Raw genomic sequence first — 21,443 nt, forward strand, 5'->3', positions numbered from 1 at the left:
GGACGCACCACTCCCCGTGTAAGCGCCTCGCCCGGTTAATGACATTCACTGCCAGTCCCGGAACAAACACCTCTGATCTCCGAGACAACCAGCGAGCACTCCGCATGCGGAAGCCGCGCCGGGGGACCGAGCTCCGGGCTTGCGAGAACCCACGCTGGGAGCCTCCTGGGCGCGCAGCAGGGAGGCCCCTCGGCCGCAGAGCAGAGAGGCGGGACAGGCTGCGCAGGGATAAAGGTGGGCAGCGCGGCGCGCTCATCTCTGCCCCCCCCTTCCCCCCGGTCATTTCCCGATCGCGGCACTTCTGAGCCCCCCGCCTGGAGCAAGATAGGCAAAGAAGGGGCGTGTACGTACGTGCGTGCAGGGAAGAGAAAGGGGGCGATCAGGAGTGGAGGGGGTGCAGAAGGTCCGGAATGATGCGCGTTGGCAGATCCGGGCGTGGGTCTTGCTACCAGAGCAGCCAGAGCGCGCTACCGGGCAGTGTTAGCTCCATGTTTGCCACTCAATATTGGGGGGAAGGTGGGGCTGTGTGTCAGGATCAAGGTCCATTCATTACCTGAGCTGTTTGTGGGCATCGTTAGTGGAGTGTGATGGCTGCTGCAGTTTAAGGTTAAGGCGCATTGGCAGAGCAATGGCTGTGTGCCGGTACTGGGGTGCCAGTATGTCAAGACTGGGGTACTGTGCCAAGCAAGCTGTGTGCGAGAGCCAGTGCTAGAATAAGCAGAGGTGTGAAATATCCGCACAGCGGTGCATTGTCTAATCTGTGTTTTTGTGTCAGTACAGCAGGTGTGCTGCATACAGCAGGTGTGTCAATACAGCAGGTGAGCTGAGTGCAGCAGGTGTGTAAGTATAGCAGGTGAGCTGCATGCAGCAGATGTATCAGTACAGCAGGTGTGCTGCATGCAGCAGGCGTGTCAGTACAGCAGGTGAGCTGAGTGCAGCAGGTGTGCTGCATGCAGCAGGTGTGTCAGTACAGCAGGTGAGCTGTGTGCAGCAGTTGTGTCAGTGCAGCAGGTGAGCTGAGTGCAGCAGGTGTGTCAATACAGCAGGTGAGCTGAGTGCAGCAGGTGTGTCAGTACAGCAGGTGTGCTGCATGCAGCAGATGTGTCAGTACAGCAGGTGTGCTGCATGCAGCAGGTGTGTCAGTGCAGCAGGTGAGCTCAGTGCAGCAGGTGTGTCCGTGCAGCAGGTGTTTCAATACAGCAGGTGTGCTGAGTGCAGCAGGTGTGTCAGTACGGCAGGTGTGCTGCATGCAGCAGGTGTGTAAGTACAGCAGGTGTGCTGCATGCAGCAGATGTGTCAGTGCAGCAGGTGAGTTGCGTGCAGCAGGTGTGTAAGCACAGTAGGTGAGTTGCGTGCAGCAGATGTGTCAGTACAGCAGGTGAGCTGCGTGCAGTAGGCGTGTCAGTACAGCAGGTGAGCTGCGTGCATCCCAGGGTTACGGTGCGCGCCGTGGCGGGGCAGTTTGTGGGGCCCAGTACTCGAGTAGTGAAAGTGAGGCAAATCATGACTGGTGAGCCCCGGGCCAAAAACAGCTGCTGCAGATCAGGCCTGGGGTGCACTGGACGGTCCGCGTTTGACTCTCAGTTCCGTGGAAGCAGGGGCTGCTGCTGGTTAGGGTGCGCGTGCACAGTGCGTGGGTTCGAGTCCTGGAATATCGAGGGGGGAGGGCCTCCAGGGCAGACGCGTGCGCTGGAACCCTGATGTGCTGCTGCCAGACCCAGTGCCGTGGAAGGTCCCAGGAGCGCTGTAGCGCAGACAGCTGGTCCTCTGATATTGTAATGTGGACACATGCTTTCGGCACGATGCCAGGGGGTGTGGGCTGGCTCGATGCCGACGTGCACTCTGATGCAGGAAATCCACGGACTCGAATATATGGCCCAAAGTGGCCAATGTGATGCTTGCTATCCGGAGACATGCCCGCAGGGGGAAAATGGCAACTCGTTCATAGCAAGGTGGCGAGCAGGTTCCGTGCATTTGTGCGTGCCGTCCTGCAGCATAGCGTGGCATTGCCTTTCACTGGAATTTAGCTTCTACGGCTATATTGTGATGAGGTTTGTCACAGTGATCATTGCCGAGCTCGACACAGCCTAGAAAAAGAGCAAGCTCCCTTCTTTCATCACATAGTACTTGGTGAGTGTGGTTTGATGAGTGTGGGATGTGTGTGGGTGAGTGGGGTTGGCGGGTCAGTGCTTTTAGTGATGAAAGAAGGCAGCTTGTTTGGGCAGCGCACGCGCAGGTACGGCCCACTGAGCACTGTGGAATGGGCCAGCCTTTTCCTCTTCTGCTGTCATCTGTTATTTTCTTGTTTATAGTTTTCCACTGTTGGCTCGGGTGTCCATTTGTTGTGTATTGCCTTTCCAGGGCCCAGAGCTGTGATTTCTTCGACGGGCTGCCTAGGTTTCTGGCCTTTGGCTGCTGTTCTAAACAGCCAGGTTTTTAGTCATTCAGGAGTGTTAGTCTTGCAGAAACTGACTTGTTATTGATATAGAGTTCTACACTCTGGTCACCATAATGACAGAGGACGGTCTTCCATGACCATTTCTGTTTGATGCTGATGCCATGGGGAAGGAAGCAACCGTGGCAGACCTAGATGTTTTGCAGGCTCACAGGGATGGATTTTTTTACCGGATGAAATGAATCCCTTTTTTCGTGAATGGAGCATTGAGCTATGGTTCAAAACAAAAAGATGGGTGTCCCCTTTATCACGGGCATTGGGGAAATAACAATTAGAAAACCACAAAGAAGTGATGCCTCACAGAACTGTAATTCATTCCAAGTACTTCATATTATACCCGGCGAGGGTGAATCAGAATGTAACATACAATCTGTTTGGCCCTCGGCAGGGCTTTACCCGACGCAGAATCCCTCGCCTGCATATCCCCGGTGGGGAGATGTGGCAGCCCCGCAGCCAATGAGGAGGCTTGGAACGGGGTAATAACCGCTCAGAGCCACCACACGGCTGGAGGCGGCCGTCCTCCCCAGCCGAGGATTTAGGTAAGTGTTACCTGTCCCCCCACCCACCTCCCCCTAAACAATCCCCTCCCAACCCCACTTGTTTATCACAATTATGACAGTCATAGTTGTCATAGTTGTGATAAAGTATTGAATACATCTTCAGTTCACAGTTGACATGCATTGATACAAATGTTGATATGGTGCATGAATTTGACGGTGACTACTTTTCAATATGCATATTTGCACAAGTATGCTGTGCACTTCTTTGCACATTATAACAAGAACATGTTTTTTGTATATGTAGTATAAAGGGAAAATAGTGTCTAGCAATGGGGTTCCTCTTTTTGTAAAGGGGGCTGTTGTGGCTGAGGAAAATAGTACAATCAAGAGCAAATGCCACAGCTAGCTACCCTACTTTCACACACACACAGGGCGTCAGTGACTGAAGTCCATGTAACCAAGTAAACCCTGTACTAAATGACTTATACATATTTTAATCAATATACATTTATCACAAAAGGCTAAAATAAAAAAAAACACAGGTGTCACGTATATAGAAAATAGTGTCTCAACACTTAACAATGTGGGAAGTATTTCAGGCTGGATAACCTCTGTATGGCAATATCCAGGAAGTTCATGTCATTTGTAACTAAACAGGGACAACAGATGACCCATTAAGCACTTTTCCTAACTTCTTAAACATAATATCACTTAAAGCACTCTATGCTCAGTTGTAAATGCAATATGTCCATCGGTGTATTAGACATTAGGTCAGAATATAGGTTTTTGATTTACCAGGTTCTAATTGAGTGTTTCGGTCATTTTATATTATAGTTTCTGTTGCACAAGGCCTTGTGCACGATGCTACGTGTGAATAAGCCTCGATACCCACTTTGCCAAGCATCATGAAGACGGGTTTGAATACACACCGAAAATAGATCAGCTCATACTGGTGTTTCCTTGAGACCTAGAAACACTAATATTGTGTAGACGCCCCCTAGAGAAAACCAATACAGGGAGAAAGATATTTACTGTATCGCACTTTTGTTACTAACATCACAAAAGCAATTGAAAACCATTTCACATCTTGTGTTCTCTTTGTTGTGTTCTGGTATTGTGAATTTCTTATCCGGCACGCTTTGTTGAGACACTATTTTCTGTATAAGTGAGGCTTGTGTTTTGTTTTTTTAGCCTTTGATGATAAATGTATACTGATTAAAATATGTGGTTATCTAACCTTACCTGGTTTTCGACTGTATAAGTAATTTAGTGCAGGATTTACTTGGTTACATGGACTTCAGTCAAAGACGCCCTGTGTGTGTGTGAAAGTAGGGTAGCTAGTTGCAGCATTTGCTCTTGTATGTAGTATAGAGGCGGTTTTAGAAACATGTATTGTTTATAAGAAACTCAAAGGGATTTATAAATTGTTTTCAGGAACTTGTAGATCTATTCTTTAAAATAAAGAGCACAGATTTTACAATGAATTAAGGTTCTACACTGACCCATCACATTTTTTCATTACTGTCTGAAGTCCTTAATATGAAGTCATTGGAAGGACTTACAGTTCCGCTAGGCATCACTTCTTTGTGGTTTTCTTGCATTGAGCTATAGTGCCTTGAAATGGATCCTCCATCCGACAGGTAGTCTGAGCCAAGCGCAAAAAGCTGGCTTTGTGTGTTTCTTCTAATCCTGTCAAAGAAGTGGTCCTTCCAGTCACGTTTTGTATTTTCTGAAGTTGCTTAAAGGTATACTTGGAAAATATGAGGCGGAAGGGCCTAAATATTCCCTCAAACTAGCACGAGTAACTGCACGTAGCAAGGGAGCCCACAGTAGTTAAGGAGGGGTTGGGTGGTTTCCACCCGAAGCAAATAGTTTTCTTTTTTTTAACACAGGCTAAGATAATGCATTTTGCAGCACCATTTTTTAGGAAAATTAGGTAAAAAAGCCATATCATTTACAGTTGGTTATCAAGGGTAACACATGCAAAATCATGTAAATGCCATGTTACTAACAGTACACTGCATAGGAGAACTTCATACCATTTTCATGCAGCTGCGGGTAGAACCTGTTTATGCCAGTAATGGTTGGTGTTGATCGCTTGCATGAGGCTGCTGCCACAACCTATCCATCCCAGTAATGGCCAGTGTAAATCGCTTGCATGAGGCTGCTGCCTCAATGTAAATCACTTGCATGAGACTGCTGCCACAACCTATCGATGCCAGTAATGCTCAATGTAAATCACTTGCATGAGACTGCTGCCACAACCTATCGATGCCAGTAATGCTCAATGTAAATCACTTGCATGAGACTGCTGCCACAACCTATCGATGCCAGTAATGCTCAATGTAAATCACTTGCATGAGACTGCTGCCACAACCTATCGATGCCAGTAATGCTCAATGTAAATCACTTGCATGAGACTGCTGCCACAACCTATCAATGCCAGTAATGCTCAATGTAAATCACTTGCATGAGACTGCTGCCACAACCTATCAATGCCAGTAATGCTCAATGTAAATCACTTGCATGAGACTGCTGCCACAACCTATCGATGCCAGTAATGCTCAATGTAAATCACTTGCATGAGACTGCTGCCACAACCTATCTATCCCAGTAAGGGTCAGTGTAAATTTCTTGCATACGGCTGCTGCCACAACCTATCTATCCCAGTAATGGCCAGTGTAAATCGCTTGCATGAGGCTGCTGCCACAACCTATCCATCCCAGTAATGGCCAGTGTAAATCGCTTGCATGAGGCTGCTGCCACAACCTATCCATCCCAGTAATGGCCAGTGTAAATCGCTTGCATGAGGCTGCTGCCACAACCTATCCATCCCAGTAATGGCCAGTGTAAATCGCTTGCATGAGGCTGCTGCCACAACCTATCCATCCCAATAATGGCCAGTGTAAATCACTTGCATGAGGCTGCTGCCACAACCCATCGATGCCAGTAATGCTCAATGTAAATCGCTTGCATGAGGCTGCTGCCACAACCTATCGATGCCAGTAATGCTCAATGTAAATCACTTGCATGAGGCTGCTGCCACAACCTATCTATCCCAGTAATGGTCAGTGTAAATAGCTTGCATACGGCTGCTGCCACAACCTATCTATCCCAGTGTCAATCAGTTACAAGATGCTGCTATCACAGTGATGGTCAGTGTAAATCAGTTGCATTAAGCAGCTGCCAGTACCTATCTATGCCAGTAATAGTCACTGTAAATCACATGCATGAAGCTGCTGCCACAATCTCTGTTTCCAGTAATGGTCACTGTTAATTCCTTGCAGGGGCTGCTGACACACCGTATCTATGCCAGCAGCTCCTGTAATGGATTTTCTGTGTCCAACCATGCAAACACATGCTCACACAGACACTCATGCCCAAACACACACGCACAGATAGATGCTAATGTAATATACCTACATGTGCATCCAAAGACTCACTCAACTAGTCTTACACACACACACACACACACACACATAAACAGGCACACACAATGCATTACATTCAAACACACATGCATGCATAAATACATCACACAAAGCACACTGTTCTTTCCGTAGGTCTTATTCTGTTTGGATAACAGAGTAAGGAACACAGACGCAACTCCAGCCACCAGGTGGAAATAATTTGTGCATGCAGCACCAGCGCATCCAGGAAGGACTTGAACACCCTGGGTGTGCCGGCGCCGCACAGTTGCACAACGTGGTTGGTTTCTAAGCAACCACGTATAAGCGCCATGCTGCACCTCACATATTAGCACACCGGCTGCACTGTAATTTTTATTTTTCAAAAACAACAGGGCTGGTGCTTGGGGCGCCAGTCCTGCAGGAGGATTGGGGGCAAACCGGGTATCAGGGGTGAGCCAGGGGGTGACCAGCCCCCCTGCCGCCCCTCTGGCTACACCACTTGGTAGGTGCTGTTTGCATAATCCAGCCTTGAGAGAGCCAGTTAGATGATGGCAAGCATCTTTTGCGGCAAGAGTTCGGTGAGGGATGCTATGGCTGATTGATCTGATGCAGGGGAAACATTTTCGCACAAGGTTTTTCATTTGTGGTTCCAGTGGCAGAGGTTTAATGAAACCTGCCTTGACATCTTGTGGGCCATCCTTTGGCCAAGGGATGAACTGAAGAGATCCTTGAATGTACCATAGAAGGAGTTGTGCAGGGGTACAGCAGTGATCCTGCATAATTGCTTGTTGTCACAAGATTTGTTATGTCCGGACAAATAATGACAGGGAATGAGTTCAGAAGTGGTGCCTTTGCTGAGAGCGTCCTTTTCGTTTCTGTGAAGCATTCACCAGCAATGTTGCTGTTTGGCAGCACTCAAATTTAATATTGTCAGTACTACCTGACACAATGGTATTCATTGTATCTCCCTCTGTAGGAGGAAAATGCAGTCGCCCTTGTGGGAATTCTAACAAACACACTCAGATCTGTGTAGAGCAGGTGTGTCCAACTCCAGGCCTCAGGCACTGCAACCCTGACGGGTTTTCAGGATATCCCTCATTAATATTCATGAGATACATTTCCATACATTTAGAACCAGTGAATGCAATTTTATCTTATGAATATTAATGAGGGATAGCCTGAAAATCTGACATCTTTCTGGCCCTCGAGGCCTGGAGTTGGACAGCCCTGCTGTAGAGCGACACATAATATGTACCTTATCCCACTGTAGGAACCCACTTTATTGACAGCTGTCAAGTCTTTCTTTTCTGTCATACAAGAATAATTTTCAAATGAATAAACTATTAAGTAATGAAATGCTGACACGCATGCTCACTTTCTCACGTGGCAATGTTTACTCTCTCATTTCTGAAAAACAGCCATAGGCAAAGCCCTCTTTCGGGTTTGAGAAGTTCTGCACATATTGGCTTTCTGCTCGTGTAATGATACATTCCTGTACAGCACTTGTAGCTTTCATTTAACACTATATATGGCGGACAAACCCACCCTGGCGTGGAACGCCTCAAGATATTTGGGCGCGCTCCCCCGGGGTCCACCATCAAGAAGTAAAGACATTAGAATTGGCTCCCCGTGATTAATACCCTGCCTTGAGTCATTGTTCCAGACAGACATGTAGCGTGTTGTTAGTTCAAATGTGCATAGAATGTGCAGTCCCACAAAAAGAAATCTGTTGTCATGGAGATGATTTGACTTTGCAAAGTTTCAGAAAAAGAAACGATTTTACTTGGCTATTTTGCATATTTTCTGATCTCTTGAATGCAGGAATGGATTGAACAGCTGTTTGGGAGTCTGAAGCCCCTGGGATGTCCAGATTCTCTTGAATGGGGTGGCCCAGGTGGAGCACTGACTTATGCAGGGGTGGCATGAAGTACGGGCACGCACACACACATAATGATTATAGTTTAGGATAATAGAATGGCACCTGGGGTGGCCAATTAGATTCCAGTAGTAGCGCGTGCCACCTCAGGACACTCTCTGGACATGCCACTGTCCAAAGCGATTTGTGTTGCATGTGGCACTTTACACATTCTTGTGTCGGTGTTGGCCAGCTGTGGCCTCAGTGTGTTAATGGCTCTGCCCATCCGCAATCACTGAGTCGGTTCCTCGAGGCCTCAGCTAATACATGAGGCCTCAAAACAAAGAGACCGTGTACAAAAAGTAATGGCGGCTACGTGCAAGGACCTGCTGAGGACTTTGTGTCATCAGCATCCTTTTTTTAAACGTTCATGAAGGCCCAGCCAATCAGAATGCAGGACTTCTGCACACTATTGGCCCGTAATTGCTCCATTCCTGAAGCCGAGCTGCCATGAACACTCCCATTGTGCCCTAATCTCCCGTCACTTGTTCTGCTGTCACCGCGCCTTCTTTGTTCGTCTCCTTCCGACCCCCCTGCCTGCTCCTTCTGGCTCCCTTCTGCCTGCAGCTGCTCGCCCACATGCTGTACTTGCTTCCCCGCTCTGCCCCAGCTTGTCCGCTCTGTGGTCACGCTGTTTACGTCTGAACCCACGCTCAGCTGACGGCGTTCGGCGCGACACTTTGTCATGCCAACGCTGGACACCTGAAGCTTCACGCCTTCTTTTGGCCTGTTTGTAAGCCTTTCGCCACCCCAGCACGCGCTGAAGGCTATAGCAACTTTAAGGCTTGCAAGGCCAAGGACATAAGGACAAAGCCAGGGGTGGACTGGGAACCAAGAGGCCCTCGAAATCATTTTTAAAGTGGCCCCATATGACACATTTTCAGAAAACCCAACCCTTTTTTTCTGTGGGAAAATTAGGAAAATACCACACAAGAGAGGCTCAGGGTCAAAGGCCTACCGGGAAATCTCCACCGTTCCTGGTAGGCCAATCCACCCCCGAATTGCAGCCCCAGCATGCTAGTGTGGGCCAGTTTTTGGGGTGAAAGTGGGCCAAAAATGGGCCAGTTTGGTGAGCTACTTCCCTATGAAGCGAGGAGTTTTGAAAAATTGTCTTTAAAATGCCCAAATTGCAACACATTTTTACCAGAAACGTCCCTGTGAGTACTATTGAGTCCTATTTGGTTTGCGACAGTGGGACATTTTTTCATTGATGGCCAAGCCAATTTTATGCACCAGTCCGACTCTGCTCTGAGCCCTCCTAGATGGCCCTCGTTTCACTCGGAGCACCGTTGGGTCAGGCTTTCCAGGGAGTTATTCCACAGGGCCAGTTATTAACAGTTTCTACTAGCTCGATACCTCCAATGACCTTTATTTTATTTTTATTTATTTGTACATTTATTGTAGCGCACTTAACCCTAGGGTGTCTAGGTACTATTTACAGGCAGTTAGCTACTGGGTGTAAGTAATATGCTGTTGGTCAACGACATGAGCACTAGTTGAACAGGTAAGTCTTTAGTTGTTTCTGGAACAGGATATAGGATGGTTCTACTCCCAGGGATCTCTTGAACCTGGGAGTGGAAGACGGTTGCCGTGGGTGGCATTTTTAGGTCTGATGGATGAGGGGGTCTGGACAATCTCTGGGCTTGGTAGCTGGGGCACTGTTGGAGAGGCAGGGGTGTGTGATGGTGAGTATTTTGAACTTTATTCTTTCTTTGACGGGGAGCCAGTGTGCCTCTTTTCTTGCCGCCGAGATGCAGTCACGTTTGTTAAGGCTGAGGGCAGCTTGGTGGGCATTGTTCTGTATGGTTTGTAGTTTGTTAGGTTTTTCTCAGATGTGCCTTAAGGATCGCATTGCAATAGTCCAGCTTGGAGTCGATGATGGAACAAGCGATGTTGAGGCAGTTTTCAGTGGATAGTAAAGGTCTGCTGGCATTGATGAGTTTTATGGCGTACGTGGCTGAAGAGGCGATGGCATTGACGTGGTGCGACATGCTGAAGGTGGCATTTAATTGTACGCTGAGTTTTCTGACAACAGGAGAGATGGGGATGGTGTATGATTGGTAGGCTGGCCTCAGTTTGGCGAGGTGAGCTGGGTTGCCTACGAGAAGGAGTTCCGTTTTGTCATTGTTAAGGCACAGGAGGTGGATGGCCATCGAGGCTTGAATGATTTCGTAGATAGAGTTGACTGTCGGAGAGCCACTGTGGCAGCTGCCTCTGAGTGGGATGAGGATCCGAGGGTCATCCGCGTAATTTGTATACTTGATGCTGAGTGAGTCAAGGTGGTCCAAGAGTGGCTTGATATACACATTATAGATGGTAGGTGAAACACAGGAGAGTTGGGTTACTCTGCATGTAGAAGCTGTGGGGTTGAGGTATGTTTGTCCAAAAAGACTGTGGAAGTACAGTTGGAAAGGAAGGAGGCAATCCATTCAGTAGCTGCTGACCAGAATGAGGCAGAGATGGTGAGGTGGTGGCAGAGGGTGGAGTGGTCAATAAGGTCGAATGCAGCTCACAGGTTGAGAAGCATTAGCAGTAAAAGGTTGCTAGAATCTCTAGAGTCCTCAAGCAGGTTCTTGAGGTCGAGTAGGGCTGTTTCTGTGCTGTGTCTGAGCGGAAACAGGATTGACTGAGGCTAAGAATGTGGTTTTGCTCAAGGTGTTGCTGGATTTGGATGTAAGCAGCTCGGGCAATGATTTTTAGCAGGAAGGGAACAATGGTGATGTGTTGGTAGTTGGTTGGGATGGTGGGTCCAGTGAAGGCTTTTTGAGGAGGGAAGAGATCCAGGAATCTTTTAGCGATGCGGGGACTGAGCAAGAGGTGAAGGAGGCATTGATAATGTCAGTGATTTGTGGTAGTAGGAGGTCAGTGCATTCCTTGATGAAAGGTTGCAGACAGGTCTCTCCTCTACACCGTGAAGGTTTCAGGCCTTTTAATATGGTGGCAAGGTCGGCTTCGGTAACTGGGTGGAAGCTAAAGAGGGGAATATGCTGGTGGGCAGATGGGAGGGGTAAGAGGGGCCCTGATGGTGTATAGCTTCAACTGGATTTTGTTTTGCAGTAGGGTGATTTTGCTCAGAAGAGTGTTCTGGGCGTCATTACACCAGGTGTCATCCTTGGTTACAGTGGATGGTGGAGACACTGGTGATTCTAGTTCACGAAGAAAGGCGAAATGTTTGTGGGTGTTGGATCAGCATTCGCAATGGGGGTGCTGTAGGCGGATGCTTTAGCAGCTTGGATGGCTTTTTTAATAAATCCTAGAGAGGACCGTAAAACTGGATTTGTTCTCTGGTGAAGGGTGTTTCCGCCAAATGGCTTTGTTGGCACGTTTATCAGAATGCAGGGTGTGTTGCTCGGGGGTGAATCATGGACTAGTGCTTTTAGAATGTTTTGGAGTATGTTTTTTGACTGGGGCGAAAGTGTAGGTGGCTAGTGCAAGGGAGGTGTTGGTTGTGTTGGATGGTAGGAGGGCGGGGTTTTGAGTGTTGGCAAGAGGTGGTTGCTGGTTAGGTTACGGGAGCATCTGAAGGTGATGGGGGAGTCGAGTGAGATGGCCGATGAGTTCACTTTGCGAGGGGATGGAAAAAGTGATGACATGGCGGTCTGACGAAGCGCAGGGGAGAGGACCGTGGTTTTACAGGTGTGGTTGAGTAACCAATCAACTGTGCATCCAAGAATGTGTATGGGGTTGGAGATTTTTTGTGAGAAATCTAGTGCAGAGGTGGAGCTGGCGAGGGCTGCAGTATCCTTCTTGAGAGGGTCATAGTAGCCGAGATTGAAGTCACCCATGGCAATGATTTTGGAGTTAGGCTTGAGGTTACACAGGAGGAGTTGAGAGAGGTCGTCCTCAAAGGTGGTGGCGGCCTCGGGTGGGCGGTAGATGATATGTAGAGTGATGATGGATGTGGGCATCAGAGATAACTTAACTGTGAGTGATTGGCTGTTGGGGAGTGGGGTGGTGGGTAAGCCGTGGATGGAGAATGTGTCTTTATAGATGAGGGAGACTCCACCGCCTTTCTGTGTAATTCTTTCATTTCGGAGGATAGCCTAATTAGGTGGTATTGCAATGGAGAGGGCAGGGCCAGTGGCGTCATGGAGCCAGGTTTCAGTGATGGGTAAAATGTCAAGGTTATTGACCGTGATGAGATTGGCGATGTCAGGTGCATGGGCAATGAGCGATCGAGCATTGATAAATGCACATTGTCTGCTGGCTGGAGGTGTGGGGGATGAGGAGGCAGGGGGGTAGTTAGAGGTGTTGGTAAATGGCAGGGGTGTGACTGGGGCATGCAGTGTCATAGTTCGAGAGCTTACGTGTTTGTTGCGAGCAGGTACGGAAGAAGGGAGGGTAGAGGACGGAGGGTATGGCTGTAGGCAGCCTCGGACTGGGCTATAAGGCAATAGGCCCATGGCCGAACCAAAAACACAAAATGCGGGTTGGCTCACGAGGGAAGCATTGCCAGCCAGACCGGAGAAAAGAACGCACACATCTTTGTTCTTTGGAAATATCTGGTCATGTTTAATCCTTTAACATTATTAAAAATGCAATCAAATCAATGCATTCCTGACATAAACACGACTCTAGTAGTTACAAAACACATAATCTTAAGCATTTTTCAACATAAACCATAACTCATAGTAGTTCTTCCTTGTGACAGGCAGTGCCCGGTGGAACTGTTAATTCCGCCCCTTCTGGCATTTGTACTGCAGTACGGTCCCTCCTATGCTGTCGTGGTCCTCCCTGCCATTCCCTATGTTGGGGGTGATCCCAGGAGGCACCCTTCTCTTGATCGACAGCTTTCGCTTTTTGGACCCCCCCTTTTCCGTCTACCTTCACATTGGACCACTCTGCCGGGCCGAAGCCATCCCAGTTGGAGGCAGACCGTGCCCTCACTACTGCACCTAACCGGCCTCATGGTCACCCCGGGAGGGGCAAATCACTGACCACATGGTCCTCCCCTGCCTACCCCCTCCCTTCTACTGGCAAAAAGGGGTGGGAGGGATAGGAACTCTGCAGCGGAGTTTTGCTTGGTCGACGGAGGCAGGCACGGCAGATGATCCAGGCGAGATTCAACGAGGCATCCGGCAGGGTCACGTTGGCGAGGTAGAGGAGCTGCTGCTCTCTCTCCCCTTGCCCGACCCCTTCTAACGGTGCCATATGGCTCTGTTGCCTTTGCCTTCGTGGATCTCTCGATTGTCCTGACTTAGGGCATTCCACGACCTCGGCCAGCTTCTGACAGCTGCACCTGCAGTCGCCCCTCCCCTCCAGTCTCTCTGGCGCCTCCCGCCCCGCCCACCCTGTGGCGCCTCCACTGGGGGAGAGGACCAGCTCTCATGTGGGCCTGTTTTTTCGGTCACAGTGGGCCAATTTCTTGACCAATATGGTCCAGTTTGATGAGTTAATTCACTCTGCGGGTAGTAGTTTTGAGCAGTGTTGCTGAATAAATATTCTTTAAAATGCACAATTTGCATCACATTTTATCAAAAAAACTCCCCCTTGGGTACTACTCAAAAAGTCTGTCCCAAAAGGAATGAATTGCCATTTGTAACTGTGGGCCACTTTTTCATTGGTGCCCTAGACAATCTTATAGCCCAGTACGACCCTGGCTGTAGGGTACAAGCTGAGAGCAGGGTGAGTCAGTTGGGTCCGGTAAGGAGCAGTGTGAGTGGAGTGGGGTTCACAGAGCTGGTGAGAGGGGGAGCTTTAATGGACAGTGTGTGGAGTGGAAGGTGAGCAGGGTTGGAGTCAGGGTAGTCTTCCCGGCCCAGGGGCATGGTGGATGAGAGTTGTTGTGTGTGACTGATGGGGATAGGATGGGGGGGCATTGAGTACCAGAGCGGGTGTGGCTGAGGCTGAGAAGGGGGACAGGCATTATATAGGGGGAAGGGATTCAAGGGGCGCAGTTGAGGTGCACCACCTGTCTCCATCTATATGTGCAAGGACTGGTGACCACAGTTGCAGAGTGCCCCCATGTCATCTCTACCACCATGAGCCGGTCCAGGTCCTTCGCTTTGCATGCAGGGACTTGTAGTTTCCTCAACTATAAGTCTAGGCCTAGAAGTCACAGCATGCGCATTGGAAAGCTAGGCCTAGGTCAGAGTGCCATGCATGACATGGTTCCCAATTTGTAGAGACGAAGTGGGTGATGGACATAGGCACCAATGAGAGGGTAAAAAGGGACCCTGCTGGAACATCTGAGGGTCCTAGTCGACACCCTCCATGCAGCAGAAAGCATGGGGTACAGTCAGGGATCGAAGTGTACACAAAAAAGTAGTGGAACAAGTTCCCCTCAGCTCCGGCCCCATACCCATGCTGTCTCTTCTGCATTACAAACACCTATGCCTGGGTCCTCCCTGTCCTGCGCTGCACCTCTCTCCAATGTGTGATAAACCTATACCACAAAGATAGAAAAACACACATTGAAGAATAGTTCATGTTAAACGGCCACCATTACTTTATCATAGTTCCCCACATTATAGAGCTTCACACTGCCACCCCTTTCTAATCACTCACCAGTCACCCCAACCTCCACCCCCCCCAGCGACACACTGCCTGCACACACAGCTGTGCCTGCAGCAATTTCACGCTAATTGGTTCCTTGAGAAGCCAAATGTTAATAACTGGGAAAAGCAGGGTTATGGCGGTGCTTTCATATAAGCCCAATAGGCTCTATGTCCCCAGCAGGCTACTGAAAAAAAGAACTATAATCCATCAGCTGCAAGATGGCTCAGCGTTATTCCCATTGTCAGCAGATCCAGCGGCGCCTCGATTCGAATCCCCAGTAAGGGAGCAGCAGAGCGCAACCGTTATTAACATGATGCCTCTCAGCTCCAAAAAAGTAACGGAGCAATGGTACATTTTACACTTTCAGGTCTTACGTGTGTACACTTTTTAAACGTGATTGAGCATTTTGAAGTCCCACGACGAGGGGCACACGGTTCTCGCGGCGTCGCAAGCAGGTTTAAGGCGGTCCGCCCGAGACCACAAAAGAGAGATGGAAATGAGCGCGTGCAGGAGACGTGCCATGCAAAACGTATGGAAATACATTCTGTCAAATAAATGCACCCTGCGGCTTTGGCGTGTGGACACATTGCCTCCACATGCAGGCAGAAGAGCGGATGAGCATAGCCTACGCTTAAGCGAACCATTTCAGTGAAATAACACTAATTTACCAGGTTACTTTGTATTGTCAATCTTTTCGGGGTGCCTTGAGGGGATATAGCTCGCTGAGAGTTGCTCTGCAGGTTTCCATTAATACTTCAGAGCACTGTGGCCAGGCTAACACACACAGGAAAAACATAATGAGCACGGACAGGATCACGGCGAGGGTGCCTACATAAGTATAGCTGGGGAAACGGGCATGCCGGTGGGTGAAATACCAGGTAAGGTCGTGCTGGCCGAAAATGCTGGAGGTCGGCTCGTTTGCCAAGAAGGGAGACTCCTGGACAATGCTGCCAGGCACAACAGCGAGGCCTGGTAACCTGTGCCCCATGGCAGCCAGGCTGGGGAGAGGGGCGAGCAGCAGCCCAACAAACAGGGCCGTGCTCCACCTCTCCCCCACCACTGCCACCAGACGACAGACACACAGTCGCTGGCCGGGATGACAAGAAGGAAGGGCGAGGTGTGAACACAAAAGCAATGGGTTGTGTGATACTTGGGGGAGGGGGTAAGCAGCTGCCAGTCACCCCAGTATAACAATGTACATTTCTGCCTGCATATGGGTCCACTGGTTACTATTGGTCAGGAGTGCTTCCCTTACGCACGCACTCTTTTGAAATATGGCATTCCCCCGGCGAGCACATTTGAAATGTCGGAATGCATTGAGGGTTCCAGCCCAGAAACTTGAAGTTGCCACATGGACCGAACACAATAAAAAATAACCAAAAATACATGATTTTGCAGCGATGCTTCCTTTATTCGCCAGTCTCACGTGTTTGCCTGCCAGCCTTCAAGTCCCTGAACTTACTTCTCATTTGCGCTTGCCGGTTACAGCCATCGGAGAGGAACGTGTTTGTTAGGTGAGCACATGACCAAGAGGATCACATTGCTGTGTGTGGTTTGCATTCACTCTGATTGCATGGTTGGGTGTGTTCAAAGCAATTGCAAGTTTGGCAACCCATCAATTCGTTTTTTTTTTTGTTTTTGCTTTTCCGTTTCATCCATTCTTTGTGTCTGTCCGGGAGAAGAAATTCAGGTTTGGCATTGACAGAAAAAAGTTGCAGAACAATAGATAGCCTCCTATTCGTAAGATGTATTTTGACTGCGTGGCTGTGAAAAACCTTTGGATCCGGATCCTAAGAGGTTCACATACACCTCTAACGATTGCGACATGTAAATGTGCCCATAGGATCCTAACTATTACATGTAAAAGACTCATTGGATTGTTTGGGGCTGATAAACCCATGGCACATCCCACATTGCAAAACAGAGGGACATAGAGTTACCGCCAAGAATAAAGTAAGACAAGTTATTGAAACAGAATTAGTTGCCAATCGTAGTAATTCTACAGGGGGAATTTTATATCTGGAAATCAAGACGGGATGAGGTCTCGAAACATACCTTGACATAGTAAGGCCACCTAGCGCACGTAAACTGTATGTTAAGTTTAGAGTCTCCAACTTACCTCCAGCAAATGTCACTATGTAATGGTCTACAAACGGTAATGGTACCAGTCCCTTTTGCTTATCAGTGGAAGAAACGCTGACACATTTTCTTTTTTTTTTTTTGCAAAGCCTGTAGCACGCTTAGGCCCAGATTTTTAGTCCCATTGTTAATAGTAAGTGGCATGACAACAACAGTAGATGCACTAAGGTACCTCAAAAATGTGATGTGATCAAAGTAGTGTGGTGTGTATGTACCTTTCTCACCCGCGCTTGGTGGATAAGAGCAAAAAACATCAATAAACTTGCCCTAATGGTTTGATTTTTATCTGTGAACGTATGAACTCTTTTAACAGTATTGTGTTTATTGAATATAAGTATTTTTAATTGGAACTTCGCTTGTGCTATATTTTATGATGTGGTGACCCTTTCTTACGTCTGTATTTTGTAAAATCTGTAAGGCAAGATGACATATGTCGAATAAAAGCCTATTGAACTAAATATTACAGAAAACACTTAAATTTATTACATGTTGTTAAAAGTTTTTTTATTTGAAACTATAATGTATGGGAGCTCTTGATGAAGTTTTTAGGCGTTGAGACCTTTAGAAGCTGGTAAGATAGCTCAGTGGGGTGAGAGCTCGCTGCTGTGATCTGTGTGTGATCTGCAAGTCGCAGGCTTAAATCCCGGCAAAGACAGCTCAGGCTTTTGTCCTTCTGAGGTCAATAAATGTGTGGCAACTTCAGTTGGGTGATGTTGTATGTAAATATGTTTCATGTAAAGGGCTTTGGAGAAAGCACTATATAAATAACACATTAGTACCATCACACTTCTTAATTCACTTTCTTCTCTATGGGTGCCATACTTGAGATTGTATTGGTTTTGTTTTAACTCTAAATCACAACACAATAATAAAAATAGATAGCCTCGTACTGACACTAAGAAAGTGTCGCGACTGGTTTTCATTGTATTTGCAGCCTAGTACTCCCAGTGTCACAGACTGAAATGGAAACACTACTAGTACCAGAATGCAAGCAAAAGAGCAGTGTTGGCATCAGAGGTCTGGAGCTTGCTACGAGCTTACCTGTTCAGCTCCCAGGGCCCACCAACCCTTTCCCCAGAACAAAGGGAGGACTCCGCCAAAGGGAAGCTGGAAGTGTTGTTTATTATAAAAAACCAACAGGGGTCATACAGGACATTCAAAAGTCTCCAGAGTCACCGGTCCCAAACCAGTGTTAAGCCTTTTTGTTGTAAAGTAACGTCACAACATGGGCCCTTTCCCGAAAAACCTATCCCACTTTCTGGTTGGCTGATCGGAGTGGTTTGCCATATAGATTTCTCCTATGGATCTTAGTTAATTGCCCATCTCATGTCAGGTGGCTGACCTGCCTCTTCCTCAAGAAACTATCTATTCCATTGTTGCAGGGTCCCAGGATTACCATTGGCCCTTGTCCCCTGACATCCACCCCTGGATTTCTGTCACCTGATTGGCTGGAACTGGTCTCCCGAGGCCTGGGTCCCAGCTCTTCATGCTGATGAGAATGACTATGTGTTCACAATGTATCTGTTAGCAGTACCACTTTTGCCTGTGAGAGTGTTCTCCAAGTTGCAACGTTGTTGAAAAGTTCATGTGTCACTTAAAACGTCTTCCCACCGCGGGTGAATAACATTGCATAGCTCGGCCGCATCACATGGTTAAGATGATGAAATTGAGCTCTTCTGGTCTGCAATTTATGAGGATTTATTCTGTTCTTCTGCAAATGGCCCCTTGTCGTTTTAGGTTTGGAATGTGCTGCTTGCCTCTGACCTTGGCTGTGAGCCCGGGCCTTCCTGTTCTGTGCAGCCTCGCTCTGCTTTCCCTCATCTTTTGTCCTGCAGCTTGTGGCCTTATGTGATTGTCATTATACTTATACTGTGATTTAATCACATCTATATTGTGCTATGTTTCCCATAGGTTAGTCGTATTTGGTCCTGCCAGGCTCCTTATGTGATCCTGCAGTTCCACAGGGTTAGTTGCCATAAGCATCTGCAAGCCTGCTCTGCATCTCTTCATTGCCTTGCGTTCAGCGTTTCTGCACTTGGCTAATGAGAAAAATAATAAAAGCTTTTGACAGTATGTATATGTATCTGTCCTCAATCTACAGAACTGTGTATGCATATTCTTTGTGTATTCACGTGTGTGTTTGTGTAACATTTTGCATGGCTGCAAGTGTACTTCGTGACTAATGGGGCTCTGTCTTGGTGTCACTAATGATGTCAGCACAGTGGTTTCTCTGCATTAGTCAACGTCATTCATTGAGGTATTTGGGTCCATGACCAATGTTGAAGCACCTGTATCCATAAAGACATTGGGCCTCATTACACAGTAGGCAGTAACGGTTTACCGGTACCAGTATTTTACTGGTACCGGTAAATCCTTACCGCCTTACTACGAGGTGCCTTTGCGGGTTGGGGAATTTAACGGCTGCTTTTTGCAGGTGTTAAAAACCAACCCGCAAAGGGTCCCAGGGAGCTAATTACGGTACCGCAATTTGCGGTACTGTAATTAGCGCCTTCCCCATTCCCATTATGCCCTATGGGGCAAAAATGGGAATGGGGAAGGGCAATGGTGGAAGGGGGAATTACCGCCCCGCCAACCTTGGAATGGGGCAGTAATTCCCCTTTCCACCAAGGCAGTGCCGGTATTTTACCGGCATGAACCATGGCGCTAATAGCGCCATGGTTCTCCGCCTACCGTGTAATGAGGCCCATTGATTGGATAAGATTTGAATGGCTGTCTGAGAGAATATCTGTGTCAGTCACTGGTCCTCCTGGGGCCTGGCCGAATAGGGAGTGATTTTGTGCATTTTTGACTCTTCAGGCCCTCATGTTCATGGGGGCGAGGAAGGGCATTCCAGGGACCCTCTCTTCAACAGGACTGCATGAGCCACTCGCATCAGGCATGGGATCCAGCGGATATTTTCAGCTGAAGCAATGCAGGGCCCAACACCTTTAGACTCAGCAATCACTGAGTGAATTCCCAGATCGTGCACACTATTTTTTTTTATTTGTCATTTGATTAAAATTAAACCTTATACACTCTTACAGTTTGTATCACAGTTCATAGCCTTCGTAAAATAGAACACATTCCTATTAGAGATGAATTACATTGTACAATAATAAAATGACATTCACAAAGTTAAATTAAAACATTGAACATTATCATCTATCTTAGTTCATGATTAAGTCTGGGTAAAATATGTAGCCAAAACGTGCCCGAGCCATAAACACATTTGCGGTCCATGCCGGCATCATGCCCAGAAAGCTATGGGAGATGTAAAACGCTCGTCATGAACACATCTCTTGAAGTGAAGACGCCTGCCATTAGCAGTAGCTGAACAGCTGGGAAAAATGCGCTTTAGAGCATCTGTCGCATTTTCAGACTTACATAAACGACAGACACGTTCAACCCTGGGCATGCCTCATCGTGGGTGTATAATCTCCAAAGAGATTAAGGGCCTGATTCATGGACTTTTTTGCATGTTGCAAAGTGAATTTGCACTGGTGCAAAGTGACTTTGCACTGCAGAAATACATTAGTGCATCAAGGTGTTTAATACATTAGTGCATCAGGGTATTTGTTGCATGCAAAGTCACTTTGCACTACAAAAGTACTCTTTGCTAAATGGGCCGAATTCACAGTGTAAAGAGTGCCTTTTCAGTGAAAGTAACTTTTCACTGCAAAAATACACTTCACACCTCTCTGTGAATCAGGGTGTTTGTTGGCATTTGCACCAGTGCAAAGTCACTTTGCACCATGCTAAAAGTTCCATGAATTACTCTTAATTCAAAAAAAGTACGACGCAGTGATTTCTGAGGAAAGAACCGTATATATTTTTGTGTGGTGCCATAACTTGTTGGGTAAGGATTAAAATATTGTAACCTAGTTTTGTTTATTTTCATTTCCCATACTCTGCTCTTGATTTTGTATTATTGTACTAATGTCTCCCAGGCCCTGTTCAGTACATAAGCGAGGCAGCGACGAGTTCGCATACAGGCCGAAGAGTCAACGCCAACATTTGCCTTCAATTTCACCAAGTGTGCCATCTATGTTTGTAGTCAACACCTCCAGTCCATAGGTTTCAGTCGGTATACATTTTTGTTTATAAAATGTAATAATAGGGACAAGAGGAAACCCTCCCAATTTATTATCTAAGCCCGTATTTACGTGCCCACTACCCTGGCTTTTTTCACTCTCTGTGCTAATAATTGACGATTAGAGTGTCCTGAAAATATTTCAAGTCTCATATATTTTATTTCATTTCATTAGCTACCTCCAATGGATGTTTGGGCATACACCAAGTAATTTTACTAGGATGTTGTACCTTTTTTTGTGGAAAACGTCATACTTTTAATAACCCCCCTCTCTCTGCAGATGGTAAGAAGGTTATATGGTAAGAGGTGGCTGACAAGTAGCCCTGGTCACGTGGTATAGGTGCTTATGGGGAGTTTTGCAGTAGCTGGTCTTCCAGGCGGCATTAGGTCTCTGCCATCTCTCCATCACTTCCGTCATCCACAGCACAGCTAGGCC

General features: G+C 47.5%; 1 protein-coding gene across 7 annotated transcripts in view; it reads left to right on the forward strand.

Moving 5' to 3' along the window:
• RAP1GAP (RAP1 GTPase activating protein) overlaps positions 1–21,443 on the forward strand; it is a 1,905,843-nt gene that overhangs the window by 1,233,130 nt on the left and 651,270 nt on the right. The window contains exon 1 of one of the 7 annotated variants that reach the window (XM_069610367.1): positions 90–234. The exons of the other annotated variants lie outside the window; for them this stretch is intronic. The gene's annotated coding sequence lies outside the window, so the exon portion shown is untranslated. Of the gene's footprint in view, positions 1–89; positions 235–21,443 lie in introns of those variants that run through there. 7 annotated transcript variants of the gene reach the window in all.

This window comes from Ambystoma mexicanum, chromosome 8 (genome assembly GCF_040938575.1).
Source record: "Ambystoma mexicanum isolate Mex_15411 chromosome 8, UKY_AmexF1_1, whole genome shotgun sequence".
Classification (NCBI taxonomy): domain Eukaryota; kingdom Metazoa; phylum Chordata; class Amphibia; order Caudata; family Ambystomatidae; genus Ambystoma; species Ambystoma mexicanum.